The 18,936-nt window shown below is 41.6% G+C and overlaps 1 long non-coding RNA gene across 1 annotated transcript; it reads left to right on the top strand.

Annotated features, from left to right (window-relative positions):
• The first annotated feature begins 1,235 nt into the window (after positions 1 to 1,235).
• On the top strand, positions 1,236 to 17,995 carry LOC109271811 (uncharacterized). The gene is made up of 3 exons (XR_002082130.2): positions 1,236 to 1,284; positions 12,974 to 13,214; positions 16,847 to 17,995. It is a non-coding gene; the product is annotated as an uncharacterized LOC109271811 (long non-coding RNA).
• Positions 17,996 to 18,936: the final 941 nt, after the last annotated feature.

Below are 18,936 nucleotides of genomic sequence, written 5' to 3' on the forward strand. Positions count from 1 at the left end.
CTTGCTCACAGTGCAATAAAGACAAATAGGTCTTATCTACCCTTCCATTGGAGGGTAGCAACACGTTCCTGAAGGGGAGCAGAGTTGAGAGGACTCTGGTTGTAGAGCACGGAGGAGGAGGAGGAAAAGGGGCAGATGTGAACCCACTACATTGAGGGTTCTTGGATGGGAGCCTTGAGGAGCAGCTCTATTGGGAGCCAACCTAACAGTGTCCAGCCCACTCTCCACGAAGTCTTTTCCGAGCAGCTAGAGGCCTTTCTCCCTAGAGAGTGACACAGCCCTCCAGCTGGAACTACCCTGTACAAGGGCTTTGTCCATTCATGCTTTGGCTCCCCTTGGAATATTTGGCTGGCTTAACATCCCAACCTTATAACCATCCTGGACCCTGGCAAACCCTAATATAAGAAACGCGTGGTGCATTTGACCCGTTGTAAACTAAGCCCTGGTTAACTCTTACGACAGAGTAAGAGTTGGAAAAACTCTTTTGGTTGGAAAAACTGGCTTCAGGTGTCCATGGCTCTGGTGTCACTCACCGAAATGCTAAATAGTGTCAAAAAGCTGATCATTTTAGGGGCGCCTGGGTGGCTCAGTCAGTTAAGCATCCAACTTCAGCTCAGGTCTGATCTCACTGTTTGTGAGTTCAAGCCCCCCATCGGGTTCTGTGCTGACAGCTCAGAGCCTGGAGCCTGCATCAGATTCTGTGTCTCCCTCTCTCTCCGGCCATCCCCCACTCACAATCTCTCTCTCTCTCAAAAATAAATAAACATTAAAAACATTAAAAAAAAAAAAAAACGCTGATCATTTTGTTGACTACAGTTGTCACTCATTCATTTGACAAACCAGTATTTCTTGAGTGCCTAACGCGTTGCGCGGTACTGTCCTAGGTGCTGGTGATAAAGCAGTGAGGGAGAAAAAAAACAAAACAAAACAACAACAACAAAAAACCGAACAATACCAAACCCCCTTCAGAATGAGAAATCCCTGACCTCATGGAGAGATAAGAAAATTAGATAAGATTATAGACTGTAGTATGCTGGATAATGTGAAGCCATAAGGAGAAAAATAAGGCAGGGGAGAAAGGGAGAGAGATAAGGAGTTGAGAGAGAGAGAGAGAGAGAGAGAGAGAGTGTGCCTGTGTGTGTGTGTGTGTGTGTGTGTGTGTGTGTGTGGAGGGGGGTGGGGTGGGGCTGCAGTTTTATAAAGGTTAGCCAGGAAAGAATTCCTAAGAAGGCAACATTCGAGTCAAGACCAGAAAGAGGTGAGGGAGCGAGTCATAAAAACCAGGTAGGTGAAGAGCATTCCAGACAAATGACAACACAGTACAAAGATCCTGAAGCTGGAATGTTCCAAGAACACTAAGGAGGCCAGAGAGGTGGAGTTGAGTGAGGAGGGGGAGGGTAGGGGGAATGAGGGCCAGAGAGGGAATTGGGCAAGGGGGTGGGGGGTTGGAGGCAGGTCAGAGTGGGAGGACTTTGAGGCCACTGAAAGAACTTTGGCATTTACTCCAGGGGAGATGAGAGTCCATGGCATCGGTTATATGAGAACTTTTCATTGAATACCGTTTTGGGGAGCAGATATGAAGATACAGTGGTGTGGCTAACTGTGTAGGGAAGGAAAATAACTAGTGCCCATTTACAGAGAAGTACATTTCTATAAGTAAGGCACTGAGATTGCTGTTTGTCTGCTACGGACTCAGGTATTGTCTTTCCTTCAGCTCCCTATCCGTGTCTCACTCCCTCACTGGGCTCAGACTCTGCCCCAGGGCTGCCTCTTCAGTGAGGCCGTCTCTGACTACTTTATCTGAAGGAGTGCCTCTCCCTCTCTAGTCCCTCATCCTGTTTTATTTTTCTTCAAAGCACTCAGCATTGCCTCCACTGTAGCATAGTTGGGACTCAGTGGGCGGTTCGGCTTCTGTTTTAACAGCATCACTCTGGTTACTATGTTGAGAATGTACTGAAAGGATGTGTGAGAAGAGCAGGTAGACTAATTTACTAATAGACTGTTGTTTCTCAAGTGTTGTGATATGATATGTCACAGTTCATTGAGAAGGTCTTGTGTACATGTTAATATCATTTATTCATTTCATCATGGGCACCGTTGTTTATGGGCATACACATCCTCTGTTCTTAAACAATCCTGAGAAATACAGTGTGCCACCGGACAATTGCCCCCTGATTTTTTTTTAATCTAAATTATACAGAATAACAAGATAGAGACACCGAGAAAACACTCCCGTAAACTGAGAAATAGTACTGTGCTGAGAACAAATTTTTCGGACTGTCGTCTCTGAGGTTCGTGAAACAAAGCTGCCATCTTCCACTATAATAAATAGATGTATGCATTCTTTGAGACAAGGATGAGAGAAGATGGAATTTTTAGAGTCGATTCCTTGGTACCACTTACTTCTTCGGCCTCTGAGGCGCCTGACCCTTTTAGCCCTAAGGACCTTCCCTGGGACTTGTCTTCCTTTGGCTAAACAAAACAAAAAGAGTGGACTTGTCTTGTCAGATGCTTCAGCTCTGCGGGATCTGGAATGAAATCGCGCTTTTGCAGAGGAGCAGAAGTTGTACAGCTTTGCACCCACAAAGGTCTCACATCTACCGAACCCCATCTCGGGCAGGGCCCGTGCTACTGAGGGGAGAGTTCAGGCCAGTCAGTGTAGTGGACCGGGGCATGAGGATTTCAATTCTGCTCGGTCATTGAATGATCTCCAGTTACGGAGTACTCATTTTACCTCTCTGGTCCCTGATTTCCTCGGCTTTAATCAGGAAAGTCATGATACATTTAGTGAAAAGACATGTTGCAGAATAATGTATGATCCTATTTCCTCCTTTGTTTCAATAATATAAAAAGCAAACCCTTTCTATTTGTGTTGTGTCGCATACATAAACTGTATAGAGATAGGGAGGATGTATACACACACACAGACCCATACATATATGTCTAGATCTATATGAAGATATAAATATGCATACACGGATAAACACAAAGCAAGCTTTGCACAGAATGCTTGGATCTTTGACCCCTGAGTATCTCTTTTTGTTACTGGCACTAAGCTGGCCAGGACAGGGATTTCTCCTCCCCCAGGGATGGGGTGGTGAATTGGCACACCAACTCAATTTCTCATAAGACTACCAGCTGCCAACAATAATGGTCCTAGAATCTTGTAAAGGAGCTGGTACCCACGCTCATCCTTTTGGTCCCCAAGCTCAAGGCTATTTCCCCCTATTTGTGAGCACATCTCAATACTTGCGCCATAAAAAGGAAGGGTCAGAGAGAGGTGGGGTCCCTCTTCTGGAGCACAGCCCCATGCTGTGTCTAGTTGTACCCAACCCAAGTTTGTCTATCCCCAGAAGAGAAGAAGGGGTCCTTATACCTGAGTTCCACCCTGCACTAAATGACACTTGCGGGTGGTCAAGAGCCCTTGACTTGACTGCCATTCAAAGTGGTGTGCAAGTGGGAGAGGGGGTGTGCTGGTTGAGGGGCCTGAAATGGAAGTGATGAGAGGAGGGATTAGTAACTTTGCTATCCTTTTATAGCATGCTTCTGTAGGCTTTTATTTGTTAAAATGAACGTACATTGTAATTTAACATCCAGTCAATAAAAGCAGACCCTAAAGATATTAACCATACCGTGCAAATGCAAAGGATGATCATCATTTCAAGGTACGTGCTGACCTGCCCTCCTGTGGCCTTTGGTGTCATTAGGAGCACTTGGCCAAGCACTCGTGTTTTGCTTATGCTGCTCATGTTGACGGTAAACTTAGGGTTATTTCCCAAGACTCATTGTGAGTAGATTTGCAAAAGAAAAAGATGTTTTGTTGCTCACACAGATCTTTTAGAGGCATTGAGTTTTTAAAGACACTTTTTTTAAACAATGAGGTAATTTTAGAAAGAAATTAAAGCTTTTGGGCACCTTAGCCGAGAGTAAATGTGAAGAATTAAAAAGGTAATTGGACTGAAACTGGGTTAATCAAACCAACTTTCAGAGCTAAAGGAATCACAGGGAGAGGAGAGCAATTTGACTGTGGAGCACCCCAGACATTGTCTAACCCTTCTGACTCTTCAGTTTCTGGTTCTTCTGCCCTGATTCTTTAGGATTACATCTTTTACAAACTAGTTCTGATCTTTCGATTCAACATTATAATTTTTGGTCCTCATTTGACTTGTACTCCTTTAGAACCAAAGTTAGTGTGGTCTTTGCTTCTTTGGGTATTCATTCTCCTACATTCAGGTCCCTACCTTACTACTTCTCTCCTAAATTGAAAATCATGGTGATGGTCTCACTTTGAAATCATAGATGTTTTATGTATGTATGTATGTATGTATGTATGTATGTATTTATTTATTTATTATTTTACTTTTTTTATTCTTGAGTTAACATATAGTGTCGACTTGCCTTCAGGGATATTGTATGTATTTAAAAACTAAATTCTCATGTGTTGTTCAGTTTCTTTCTTTCTTTTTTTTTTTACATTTTTATTTTTGAGAGAGAGAGAGGAAGAGAGAGACAGACAGACAGCATGTGAATGGGGCAGGAGCAAAGAGAGAGGGAGACGCAGAATCCAGAGCAGACTCCAGGCTCTGAGTTGTCAGCACAGAGCCCAAAGCAGGGCTCAAACTCACCAACTGCGAGATCATGACCTGAACTGAAGTTGAACACTTAACCGACTAAGCCACCCAGGCACCTCTGTGTTTCGGTTTCTGATGTTGCTGTCCAAGGCAGTCTGTTCCTTTAATTCTATTGCCTGGGTTGCATTTCAGATTTGTAGACAGAACTGCACTGATGCCATTGAATCTAAACATGAGGGCCTGACAGCAGAAATATGTCTGCACCAAAAAGTTAAGCATTTGCATGGTTTTCATTGCTTGGGTAAAGTAAGTCAACAATTCACGCCATTTTCCATTTATTAAGTCTTCTTAACAGGAGATTTTTAAAAGACCTGGCTTGAAAAATGCACGTGTGTGTGTGTGTGTGTGTGTGTGTTAATTCAAATGTCAGACAAATCATCAACATGGGTTGTACAAACTCTGACTTTCTGTGGAAAAATCTGTAACTTTCAGAAATTTAAAACAATGTACTTCAATTGTTACTAAGCCTTTTTTAAAAACACCACAGTCTCTGATTTATTTCCTCATCCTCCCTCCCATTATTTGAGAAACATATTGGTAAAAGTAATTTCTTTCATTTTTCTATCTCTTCTTGTATTTTTTTTCATGTTACCGTTTTACAGATGATTTATTTATATTGCCTATTGTAGTTCCCAAACATCACAAGGCTTATGTTTATGCATTTGAATCTTCTGGGACTCCACCAAAGTGATTGCTTTCACCGCGTTCAATATTCATCCTTTCCATATCAATGAGTTTCTAGGGGACTTTCCACAAAGCTCTTGGAGCCAGTGCATTTTCCTGCAATTTTATCTTGGAATGCTTTAGGACTTGAGAATAGTCATAACAAAGAAAAAAGAAAAGCTACCCATCTACGATATGATTAAAATCATTAAAAATTAGACTGGCTTTAAAAGATAATTTTCATCAAGCATATAATCTTAAAAAATTTCAGACTTTCGAATGTCCCCTCTCTGCAAAGAGAGCTTTCACACTATTCTTATTTTCTGAGTTTATACTCTAATAAACTTGCCTGCCGCTAAAAAAAAAAAAATTAGAAAATATAGTGTTTGAAATTGTTTTGTTTTGAGAGAGAGAGAGTGCAAGGGGAGGGGCAAAAGGGGAGGGCAGGGGCAAGAGCACAGAGAGGGGGAGGGAGAGAATATCAAGCAGGCTCCATACTCAGTAAGAACCCAGAGGCAGGGCTTGATCTCATGAACCGTGAAATTGTGACCTGGGCTTGATCTCATGAACCGTGAAATTGTGACCTGGGCTTGATCTCATGAACCGTGAAATTGTGACCTGGGCTGAAATCGGTTGCTAAACCTACTGAGCCACCCAAGTGCCCCTTGTGTTTGAAGTTTTGTTATTAGTTTGGCAGGCATACAGAGGTCAGCTGTGAGAGAATGACTGTTTTTTTCCAAATAACATTTCTTAGTTCATATTCCTGGCAGAGTTGTAGGGGTAATCCATCTTTGAGGGCTACACCTGAAAATAGTAGATATGAGGTCTTTTTAAAAAAATTTTTAATGTTTATTTATTTTTGAGAAAGAGAGAGACAGAGCATGAGCAGACAAGGGGCAGAGAGCAGGGGAGACACAGAATCTGAATCAGGCTTTAGGCTCCTCACTGTCAGCACAGAGCCCGAGCAGGACTCAAACTCATGAACCTCGAGATCATGACCTGAGCTGAAGTCAGACGCTTCACCAACTGAGCCACCGAGAGGCCCCGAAAAAATAGATATGAGGTCTGAAATCTTTCAAAACGGTGGGTTGCATTTTGGTATGCTAACTCCTTTCTTCAGTGTCTCATTTTAAAAATGCTTCTCTTAAAATTTATTCTCCCTTATACAGGGAGAAATTAAACCAATTAAAAGTGTACACATGAGATCCTTTATAGACTTGAAAATTCAGAGATTGCTTACAACAAAAAATAAGTAGAGTGGAATTTTAATAACCAACGCAAAGACCAATATATACAGCCCTGACTTCTCTAAATAGGAAAAGATTCCTGAAAACAAAATATCCTGATTGTATTTTATGTTGAAAGACTAAAGGGAGACCCATGAGGGGCGCCTGGGTGGCTCAGTCGGTTAAGCATTCGACTTTGGTTCAGGTCATAATCTCACAGTTTGTGAGTTCGAGCCCCCCATAGGGCCTGGGGCCTGCTTCGGATTCTGTCTCCTTCTCTCTCTGCCCCTCCCCCACTTGTGCTCTGCCTCTTTCTATCAAAAATAAATAAATGTAAAACAAGAATTTTTTTTAATAGAATAAATAGGGGCAGCTGGGTGGCTAAGGCGGTTGAGCGCCCAACTCGGTTTTGGCGCAGATCATGATCTCACAGTCCGTGAGTTCGAGCCCTGCGTTGGGCTTTATGCTGACAGCTTAGAGCCTGGAGGCTGCTTCGGATTCTGTGTCTCCCTCTCTGTCTGCCCCTTCCCTGCTTGTGCTCTGTCTCTGTCTCTGTCTCTCTCAAAAATAAATAAACATTAAAAAAAAGGGAGACCCATGAGGCTTGGGGTGTTCCAGACATGGGTGCAAAATGTCTACCTGCTAAGTGGATGGGCTCTTCAAGTGACATGGTCAGCTAAATGCCACAGGAAGGAGTCTCAGCAGGACTGAGGGCAGTTGATGTCTGTCGCTTGAATGAATACCCCCAACTTATTGGGTTTTAATAATAGGGTCTTGTTTAGATATTGCTACCATTTATAATTTGTGTGACTGATTTGCGTAAGTATATATAGTTCTTCTTCATTATTCATGGATTCTGTATTTGCAAATTTGCTTATTTGCTGAAATTTCTTTGTAACCCCCAAGTCATTATTCACAGTGCTTTTGTGGTCATTTGCAGACAGGCATGGGTGGAGGGGGGCGGTGGGTGAAAACTTTTGAGTCGCCTGGGGCACATGTGCCCAGGGGAGGTTGAATTACAAAGAAAAAAAACCAAAAAACAAAAAACTCACCCAGAAAGAGAGACTACTATCACTGTTATCGCTGTGATTAGTTCTTCTGCCATTTTTCAGATACATATGCATTCACAAAATCGGGATATAATGTAAGACTATTTTGCGGCTTTTATTTATTTATTTTACTAAACATTATATTATTACCATGTTGTATGCTTTTAATAGTGTTTGAAGATCCAATTTTAACAGCTGCGTTCTATTCCCAGCCACACATGGCAAGCCTAGAAGCTTCTTGGGCTAACCTAAGCCTCATTTTCTTTTCTTTTTTTCTTTTTTAAAAATTTACATCCAAGTTGGGATATAGCACAATAATGATTTCAGGAGTAGAATCCAGTAATTCATCCCCTGTATATAATACCTAGTGCTCATCCCAAGAAGTGTCTTTCTTAATGCCCCTTACTCATTTAGCCCATCCCCCCACCCACAACGCCTCCAGCAACCCTCTGTTTGTTCTCTGTATTTAAGAGTTTCTTGTTTGTTGTCTATATTTAATAGTCTCTTTTGTATTGTCCCCCTCCCTGTTCATATATTATTTTTGCTTCCCTTCCCTTATGTTCATCTGTTTTGTATCTTAAATTCTACATATGAGTGAAATCATATGATATTTGTCTTTCTTTGACTGACTAATTTCACTGAGCATAATACACTCTAGTTCCATCCCCGTTGTTGCAAATCTGAGCCTCATTTTCCACCTTCAAAGAGGCTGGGGGTTTGCAACCTAGTGCTACCTGAACAAGAGTCTCTTTAGAAAGTTTAATGTAAATGTTTTACTGTTTTCTCCCAAGTGCTCAGGGACTAAGTATAAGAGCATGAAGTACAAGCATTTTGGAAACCATTTGGGAGTTTCTGGTAAAACTCCCAAAATGTGTTCATTTCCTGGTGCAGCAATTAAATATGCTTCAAGGGGAACTCGTACACTTGTCTGCAAAAGGAGAAAAACATTCAGAGATGCTCATTCTAGCCCTCCCTAAAACTACAGTAGTAAAAATAGTGAAAGAGTAAAAAAAAAAAAAAAAAAAAAAATTGCAGCTAACCAAACTGACCATCAATAAGGGAATGGATAATAAGCGCTGGTATATTTGTGTGATGGAATATACTAGACAGTCATTAAAAGAAATGGGCTATTTACATCATCATGGGTAGATCTCAAAAGCAGAGTGCTGAACAGACATAGCAAGTGGCAGGACAATACCTTCAATTCAGTTTTCTTTTTTAAGTTTATTTATTTATTTTGAGAGAGAGAGACAAGGCGTGCGGGGGACAAGCAGGCTCCACGCTGCCTGAGCAGAGTCCAGCTCGGGGCTCAAACCCATGAAAGTGTGAGATCATGACCTGAGCTGAAACCGAGAGTCGGATGCTTAGCCGACTGAGCCACCCAGGGGCCCCAATACCTTCAGTTCATTTATGACCATCTGGTTCAGGGATGCACACGTGTACGTGAATATAAAATGAAGGGGGCACAACATCATCATGTCAGGCATGCTCTCTCCGCCTCTGATCTCAGAGCTGTTCCTGGCTGCACAACAGTAGAGGGAGTTGTGAAAGTTCCCCATCTGCTGGACTGGAAAATAGTGGTTTCTAGACGGAGTCTCCAGCTGCTATTCAGTATTTGTTTCCCACTGTGAAATTTCCATTCCAGTTTCAACTCTTCAGGACCTTGTCGGTTAACTACTCCTCCGGGGACGCATCTTCTTGGGCAACACAAAAGACGCTAAGCCGCATCTTCAGATTTCCTGACATCTGCATACATCTGGTCAAGGAGAGGTATGGCTTCTTCAAAGATTTTGGAGCATTGCTTCTCACACCACCCTCTTTCAGCACACCTTCTTCCTGGCTGCCTCCTGCTCTCAGGCCTAATCTCAACTCGTGGGGGGGTTGGTGATAGCTGGTGGATGTTTTGTCTGCTTATCATACCTTCTCATCCTCCTTCTTCAGGTTACAGCACTCTTCCTGTTTGGTATTTGTTCCCTCTTTTCCTGGTGATCCTGGTGAGGGTCCCCTCCCCCACCGGTGAGGAGGATTCCCACCCCCTCACCCCCACAGTCCTGTGACCCAAGCAGGACCAATCAGGGCCGTATCTGAACTTCACCTAAGGGAGGTGGGAAAAAAGTCTTCTTTGTGGGTGGATCTGAGGCTACGGCTCCAGGAAGCCATCTTCCTGTGTGAGGTGGAGGGAGACTGTGTGGAGAAACAAGCAGGATGGGTGTTGGGTGTGGGAGGAAGAGAGAGTGAATCCTGGTGTTAGGGAATTCTCTCAGAGGCCTGGTTTCTGCAGCTCACTCTTCAGGCATGTGAATAGCCCGAGTATCCTTCCCAGGTAAGTGAGCCAACACTTTTCCCTTTTTAGTTCTCCTCTTTTGTGACCTAAAGAGCCCTGGCCAATAGAGCTATCCCTTACTGAGATGCTCCACCATTGCCTGGCCTTTGTGTGAAGAGTCCAATCTTCACAGAGTTCTCTGTTTCTCTCTTTCAGTCGCTCCACATGGACCTGGTCTCTACTGGTGCCTTTTCTCATGCCCTTCTCCTCTCTTTCCAAAGGGATAGCCAGAGTCATGCACACCAATATTTCAGAGCTTGGTCTTTTTCGATAACGTGTTTAAATACATATGTATAACATACATATGTAATAGATGGACACACAAATATATATAAAATAAATATATTAAAAAGACATATTTTTACATAATACATATTTATTTTATATATTTATATATTTATTATATGTATTTCCACATTATATATTTTTTAATTTTATGTATTTTTTATTTGAGAGAGAGAGAGAGCATGAGCATGAATCAGGGGGGAGAGGCAGAGGGAGAGAGAGAGAGAATCTTAAGCAGGCTTCAAGTTCAGTGAGAAGCCCACCATGGGGCTTGATCCCACAACCTTGGGATCATGGCCTGAGCTGAAATAAAGAGTTGGACGCTCAAATGACTGAGCCATCCAGGTGCCATTGTATGTGTGTGTGTGTGTATTTTAATATATATTAACATATATAAAATATGTACTAACATATATCTAACATATATATTAACATATATATGCACTATATATTATACATAGTATATATATACTATATATATAACTACCTATAACATATATAACATATATATATATATAACGTATATAACATATATGTATATATGTATATATAACGTATATAACATATATGTATATATAATGTGTATATAACATATATGTATATATAATGTATATATAACATATATATAACTATATATAACATATATATACTATATATTATACATAGTATAATACATACTATTATACATAGTATAATATATACTAACATATAATATTATACATAGTATAATACATACTATTATACATAGTATAATATATACTAACATATATAATAATATATATATAAACAAAGTTGGGAGCTACAGATGCTGTGACAGACTGGTGGAAGAAATGTTTTATAGCCCCAAAGAGGACACACCTTCCATTTGTATAATCCAGTCTTTTTTTAAAAAAAAAAAATTTTAATCTTTACTTATTTATTTTGAGAGAGAGAGTGAGCTCAAGTGGGGGAGGGGCAGAGAGAGAGAGAGAGAGAGGGAGCGAGAGAATCCCAAGCAGGCTCTGCACTGTCAGCCCAGAGACTGACACGGGGCTCTGTCTCACAGACCGTGTGATCAGGACCTGAGCCCATATCACGAGTCAGACTCTTAACCGACTGAACCACCCGGGTGCCCCTGGGTAATCCAGTCTTATACAACGGAATAACGTGGCTCAACTTCACACGGGGATACCCAGACACTCCCATCACGGAACCCTCTCGACTTTTTACAGCGAGTTGGAGGATCTTTACTTTTATAACAGCAGGTACAGGTTTCCTTATTGACTGAGATGCGCCATGGCTGGGAAGATGCTTATTTAAAGCCACGCCCGGAAAGGAGATGAGCCTCCAGGATCCGAATAAAGAACTATTCTGCTGATAACAGGGGGAGAGTGTGCCCATCACTCCAAGGCAGAGAAGCAGGGAGAACGGTGGTGGGGGTATTAAGGAATGGCCTATGCACGAAGAAGCCGGCCCGTTCATGATGCGGCCTTGCCTGTAGTTCCTGAGACACAAAATGCTCGGGTGTGAATGACATTTGTGTGGAACTTCCAAAGGACTAGACATTCTGTAACCTGGCAACACATATGGGTGGATGCTCATGGAGAGAATTAACTCAGGGAATCTGCAGAATGATTAGGTAGTCCTTGCATAGGGATGCAGATTTAGGATTTGTTTTGTATTTTTTTTTTTCCTGAATATGTTTACTCCTTTTTTTCTTTTTATTATTTATTGATATAATTTATTTACTTACATCCAAGTCAGTTAACAGATAGCAAAGGATGCGAAACCCCAGACATCTGTTAAAAAAAAAAAAAAAAGACACTTTGTTAAACTTTACTTCAACAATCTTGTCCTGGTGTTTGCTCGAATTTGTTCCTAGGCTCAAGCTGCCTCAAAAAGTAACGGTAGCTGTTAATATGTGAAAGCACCTTGCCAGGCTTAATCTTGTCAGCGGAGAAAAATGCGGTATTTACATGACTTTGTTTAAGCAAACTCTTAATGGCATCTAGAAAGCTAAGACAAGAGAAGTCACTTGATTCTTTCCAAAGTGACACGCTGTCTGGAAACCTGTGAAAAGGGAAGATAACCTAATATCTTCTGTGCCTCTGTGTTGGAGGGCACCAGAAGCTTTCTAGCTTCTGTCTTGTAAGGAAAACTAAGAAAGGGCTAAGAGACAGGCACAGGAGAAAGGGCAATGTCTTTATCCCGGCCAATCTGCTTCCAGTAAGGGAGAGAGAGACCGAGGGCTGGCTCGTTGTGAAGGCTCTGGAGAATTTGGGTCTTTACTCCCCAAAATTCCACAGACTTCAGTGATTCCACTGGGAAAATTCTGAGAATCGCGTCCAATGAGTGAGAACAACGGGTTAACTGTTTCTTGGCACATAAGGAGGAAAGTGGACCAATGCAAAATGATTTAGAACCATAAGAATTTAGTAAGAATGAGTGAAGAAAAGACAAAATATTTGTTTCTATTCTTAATCCTTTGTTGACAGACTTAGTATAGATTAGTAATACTTGATGGAGTTAGCTATTTTTATATGTAGTTCTGTTTTTATTTTATTTACGCCAAAATTTCCAACTCAAGCAAACCACGTCCATGGCAAAGGATTCCTGTTTCTCCGGGAGCTTAACCAAACCCATGACTGTTTTCCTGGTGTCTGGAGACCTTCAGTAGGCAACACAGCTCAAGAGGAAATAACCTTTCTGGCATGAAGCTAACAACCTAAAAATATGGCATAATGGTATGTTATACTCCCACTCTCAGACATCTTTGCTCTTCCTGTTATTCTGGCAACTTCTTTTTCTTCAGTTCAGGTGGATAGCAGTGCGGGAAGCTGGCGTCTGGAATCACCGTAGTGACTTTGATTTCTAGCTGTGAGGAAGAACATGCCCACGTGGCCATTTCCCCAGCACCATGATATCTATGGGCACAGAAGATATCTGCAGAGATCATGGGGGCAGGATCCGGGAGCATCCACACTGACAGCTGGACACTTCCTGCCAGTGCATTCTAGGGAGAGCTGGCCTCCAGCATCCTCTGTAGTGACCAACAGAAGTGAGTTATGTCTCCTCTGAAGAACAATTACTTTTCAATTTGGAGAGGGGACAGGTTCACTGTTAAGTGAATGTGGGACTTTTAAAGACTAAAATATCATAAATAAAAGCAGCAGAGCAGAGAGAGCATGAATAGGCTTTGGAATCAGACAGCCCTGAACTTAAATCTAGGCTTCCTCAATTACTAGCAGAGTCATATATAACTTGTCACAAAACTATGAGACCCGAATTTTGAGACACAAAGTTCTCAGTGAGTTAAATCCCTAAAGATTCAGTTTTTTTTTTTTTGCCAATTTCTAAAATCTTGTAGCTCTTCCTGCACACCCCAATCCATTGTAATAATATTTTCAACCTCTAAATCATTTTTGTATTTACCATCTATGCAAACCATTTGGTTATTAATATAAATTAGTGAGGATTTGCTAAGGACAGAACCAACCAGGTATATATAGGAAGAGATTTATTATAAGGAAATTGGCTGAGAAGTCCCACAATCCACAATCTGCAAGCGAGAGACCCAGGAAAGCCAGTGGTGACATTCAGTCTGAGTACCACGGGTACCAATGGCAGAACGAGATTAATATGGCAGCTCAAGCAGTGGGGCGGGAGAAGCCAGATTCTTCCAGATTCTTCCTTCCTTGGCCTTTTTGTTCTATTCAGGTTCTCAGCAGATTGGGTGATGCCCTCCCACGTTGACGAAGGGGCCCACTTACTGAGTCCACTGATTCGGATACTGATTTGTTCTGGAAATACCCTCACAGACATACCCAGAAATGATGTTTAGCCAAATACTCCCGGCCTCCCTGTGATCCAATCAAATTGACCATAAAATTAATCATCACATAATATATATCCTGTTGGTACACTTCTCATATTTAGTACTTTCCCTTTTTCCAGGATTAAAAAATAAACTCCATAAGGGCAGATAGAGAAGACTGTATCTTATATCTCGTTATGTTTTCTTCAGCAAAGAAGATCCCTCCACTTTTGGGACTCTTTTGATTAGTCCTGGATGTGTAACATCTCTGAACCTCAACACTACATACTAATTGCTATTAGTCATGGTGACCACAAAAATGCTGTTACAGGGGTGCCTGGGTGGCTCAGTCAGTTAAGTGTCCAACTCTTGGTTTTGGCTCAGGTCAGAATCTCACAGTTCACGGACTGGGAACCCACATTGGGCTCTGCACTAACAGCATAGGGCCTGCTTGAGATTCTCTCTCTCCCTCTCTCTCTGCCCCTCCCCAGCCCACGCTCTCAGTCTCTCTCTCAAAATAATTAAAAAAAATTATATTAAAAAATGCTGAAAAAAAAAAAATGCTGTTACCAATTCCCAAAGCTCCTCATAAGGATGGTACAACCTTTGACTGAAAAGCACTACAGTGTCAAATATATTGTAAATGTGTGTCTGGCAAACCTAAGTTTATTTGCTCAGCATTTTGATTGTTTCATTAGTGGCAGTAGGGGGATTGCAGTCAAAAATCCATTACTTTTACAGCAAAAAAAAAAAAAAAAAAAAAGAAAAAAAGAAAAAGAAAGAACCCAAGAAATCAGTTCATCCAATATTCTTTCAATTGTGGTTCTACCCACTAATCTTTGTGTATGAAGAGACCTGTGAGTCTGTGTTGCAGCTTACATTCTCTGAAACACAGATCTGAGGAAGACACTGCATAGTGTGTGTGTGTGTGTGTGTGTGTGTGTGTGTGTGTGTGTGTGTGTTTAAATTAGGGAGTTCTTTTGGGATCGGTTGGAGAGGGAAAGGAAGAAAGTAGGATTAAGCAGAGGGAGAAGTTAGCAGATGTGATTCAGATTCAAGAAAGGCCTGAGCCAACTTCACAGGGGGCTCTGCAACTGAGATAGCTCTTCCCAGTGGTCCCAAGCTGGAGCAAGGGAGCCGGACTCTGTCTCCTATGCCAATCTGTGCTCCGGTGTAGAAGGGACACGAGCTGGGTTATGGCAGCTCTTTTCAAATTTTATTTTATTTTATTTTTTAGAAAGAGCGAGAGAGAGGGAGGGAAGGAGGGAGACAGAGACTCCTAAGCAGGCTCCATGCTCAGCACAGTAGTATTGCTCATAGTATTGAGCCAACGTGGGGCTCATGACCTGAGCCGAAATTGAGAGTCGGACACTTAACTGACTGAGCCACCCAGGTGCCCCAAGGTAGCTCTTTTCAGCAGAAGGCTAGTCTCAAAGACTGCTGAGAGCTCAGGGCTCTTTGTGGGCCTTCATGGTGCTGGAGACCAGAAGTCCAACATCAAGGTGTCAGCAAGGCTCTGTTTCCTCTCAAAGCTCTAAGGTTGAAGCTTCTGATGGCTCTTTTCATTCCTTGTCTTATTGGGAACAGAACTCTAATCTCTGCCTGTTGTTACATGGCCTTCTCTTATTTGTGTCTTCTCTTCTATAAGGGCATTTGTCATTGGATTTAGGGACCCACTTTTATGATCCAGAACGGTCTCGGCTCAAATTCTTTAATTACATGTCAAGATCCTTTTTCCAAATAAGTTCACATTCACAGGTTCCAGAAGGTAGAACATTCACGTACCTTTTTGGGAGCCACCATTAACCCCTTACAAATGGTTAACCGTAAATGTTCCAGCTTTCTCATATAGGGCAAATAGACTAATTATCAAAGGGAAAGAACTTTGACGTGGAATGTAATGTCACATAGGGGGGAGTTTAGGAAATTGGGAATTAGGACGGTTGGGGACACTACTGGTACAGTGGGCGAGGGTTTGGGACGCTCATCACTTTGCCCTGTGTGGGAACCTCTTGAATGAAAAAGGGCTGACCCATGTTCTATATACAACTTTGCAAAATCCTACCCAACTTGCGTATGTCCCCTAGGACATTGATGTAGGTGAAAAACCTGTTTATCATTATCTGGGGCTAGAACTTATCTCCATTTTACAAACCACCAGGAGGTTATATCATCTGTAAATTTTATTTCGGAGTAGCTAAAGGGACATTACGAAATATTTATTATAAAAGGGGACTATGGGGTCCGATAAGGTGCAAAATCACTTACAGAAAAAAAAATTCCCCTAAGGTGTTTTTCTCAAATCTTTTAAGTGCATTTTCCAGCTGGTAGTATTTTATTGTCATTTCCTAAAGTAATTACAACTGTCAGCCTCTCCCTGAGTGATGTGTACTTGGATCCAACCGCTCATGCAGCTCATACTTTGAAACCATCTAGAGCTCCTGGTGTGGGAAGCAGAGTTCTCTGTATTGAGACCTCTTCCACAGTCCTGTTGGGTGACACTGGAATGGTAACCAGCCCTCCCTGAAACTTAATTTTATTATCTTTCAAATAGAAATGTCATACATCAAGTGATTGCAGTCTGAAGATTAATCTAATGAATCTGACTAATCAAATTATCCGCAAATAGTTTTTAGAACGTACCTAAAAACTAATGAGGACCTGAGAAGTAGGAACCCTTTGAACAGAAGTACAGCTCATCAAGGCTGATGTCTCTCTCTGTTCCATGAACTACCAGTGCAGGCATTTGGAGATAAGAAAGTGGGAGAGGATAATAATCCATACCTCAAAATCAAACTCTCTAGTGGCGCTCCTATAATTGACTCCATTAATGGTAGACTATGACCTGTTTTTAACATCTGTTCTCCTGCTCTCAGATTGAAGATCAAAACAATACCTTTTGAAAGAATTGGCAAAGGAATACAAGAGGCCCCGACACCTGGATGATGCAGCTCCTGGTGGACAGAGGTCTTCAGATGGAATCCCTACCATGACCTAAAAAACTCTACAAAATCTGGCTTTGGCTCTCCACGCATTCCCCTCTGTCCTCAGTGTCTTTGTTCTGGTTCTTGAAATGTCAGTCATGGTTTATGGTCTGTGTCTCCCCTTGAGACTGTCTTCTCCCAGATATTTTTTCATGCTTCGTGCTTTGTACACCGTGTACCCTTTTCAGATTTCTTTTTATAACATAGCATCCCCCAACCAATAGTGTTTCTTGACCTTACTTAATTTTTCATCTTAACCTCTGACATCGTATTACATAATTATTTGATCATTTATTTCTTGCTCTTGTCCCCCACTGAAATGGAAGACCCACCAGGGCAGGGACATTACCTACTTCGTTGCTTTATCCTTCATGCCTAGAACAGAATGGCATATAGTCCTAGAATTCTAAATTGATGCTCATTCCTGTGTTCCTCCTGCATGTTTTCTTTGTGATTTAAATTATGTCTTTCTGCAGGGACAAGAGCTTTGCCTTCTATTTTTGTTTTATTTCCTGAATTTCCTTTGAATAATTAATAAATAGCTTTGATCCGCCTTTATTATTTCTGTTTAACCAATTTGTTTGTCATGGCTTAAAGAACTAGTTAGAAATTTGGCTACGGAGAGGTAAGCTAGGTTTTGAAGGCCTCTAAACATGACTCAGCCGATTCATTATGTAAACTTTGCAACCATAGACCGTTGAACATGGGCAAGACTAAGAGAATTGTGTAAGGGGATTTAGAGCAGATGATGGGAGTGTGGACTCCCTGATTTGTTTATTATTTATGCTGTACTAGGAAAAACAATGGTTACTGGTTATCATAGTCTAATTACTGGTTATTAGACTATAGACTATAAGTCCATGAGGGTAGAGACCTTGCTCTCTTGCTCACCTGTATTCAGGACCTAGAATAGTGTCTAGTATATAGTTGGGGTTCAACAGATGTTTTGAATGAATCACCAAATGAAAGAAGGAGTATTGCCATTGGGGGAGGGGGCAGGAGGGTACTCTGAAAAGTAATACCGGTAGTATTTCTTATGCATATGCCTTTTTTTCACACTTCTGTAATCAGCAGAATAAATCAGTGTCCTATCACCACATTCTTAGAGTCACTGATGTATTTTATCCTATATTTAGTACACTTAGATATGAGTACCAATCATCAACTAAAAACAAGGATGAACTCTTCAAGTGTTGCTTTTGAAATTCTTTCCTCACAAGATTTTGTGCTAGAACAATAAACGTATTCTTTGCTGTGTCATCAAGTTTTGTAACATGATCACTGTAAGAGGTTGAATGGTGGACCCCAAGATATGTTTCTATGTCTTAATCCCTAGAACCTATTGATTTTTTTAAGTTTATGTATTTATTTTGAGACAGAGCAAGTGGGGGAGGGGCAGAGAATGAGAGAGAGAGAGAGAGAGAGAGAGAGAGAGAGAGAGAGAGAGAGAGAATCCCAAGGAGGATCCTCGATGTCAACATGGAGCTCAATGCGGGACTCAAACCCACGAACTGTGAGATCATGACCTGAGCCAAAAACAAAGAGTCAGATACTCAATGGACTGAGCTACTCAGGCACCCCTGGTGCCCCCTTTCATGGCAGGGAATGGCTTACTTACTCATGAAGGGGACTTCAGATATGTATTTTTTGCAAAAAAACCTGAAGTATGACAGAGGCTTCGGAAAACCTATAAAGGCAGATGAGAAAACCCCTTCCTGGGGAAAAAGAATGAACATCCACAAAACACCCAGGGACCCATGAGGATGCACAGCACAGTTTCCAAGATGTAATGGCGATCCGCCTGATCTAAGTGGGAGAGGGAGAGTAACCATTTTAGACATGAAAAACCAAGACTCGAGAAAGTTACGAGTCACATATCTAGAAAATGAAATTGACCAGGACTTGACCTAGATTTTTGACTCTGGCATCCAATGCTGTGTCCAAATGTGGGGAAATCAGGTTCAATTTGTATCAACTTAAGT

The sequence above is a fragment of the Panthera pardus genome, unplaced genomic scaffold (genome assembly GCF_024362965.1).
Source record: "Panthera pardus isolate Hobbes unplaced genomic scaffold, ASM2436296v1 HiC_scaffold_17, whole genome shotgun sequence".
In the NCBI taxonomy this organism is placed as follows: Eukaryota; Metazoa; Chordata; class Mammalia; order Carnivora; family Felidae; genus Panthera; species Panthera pardus.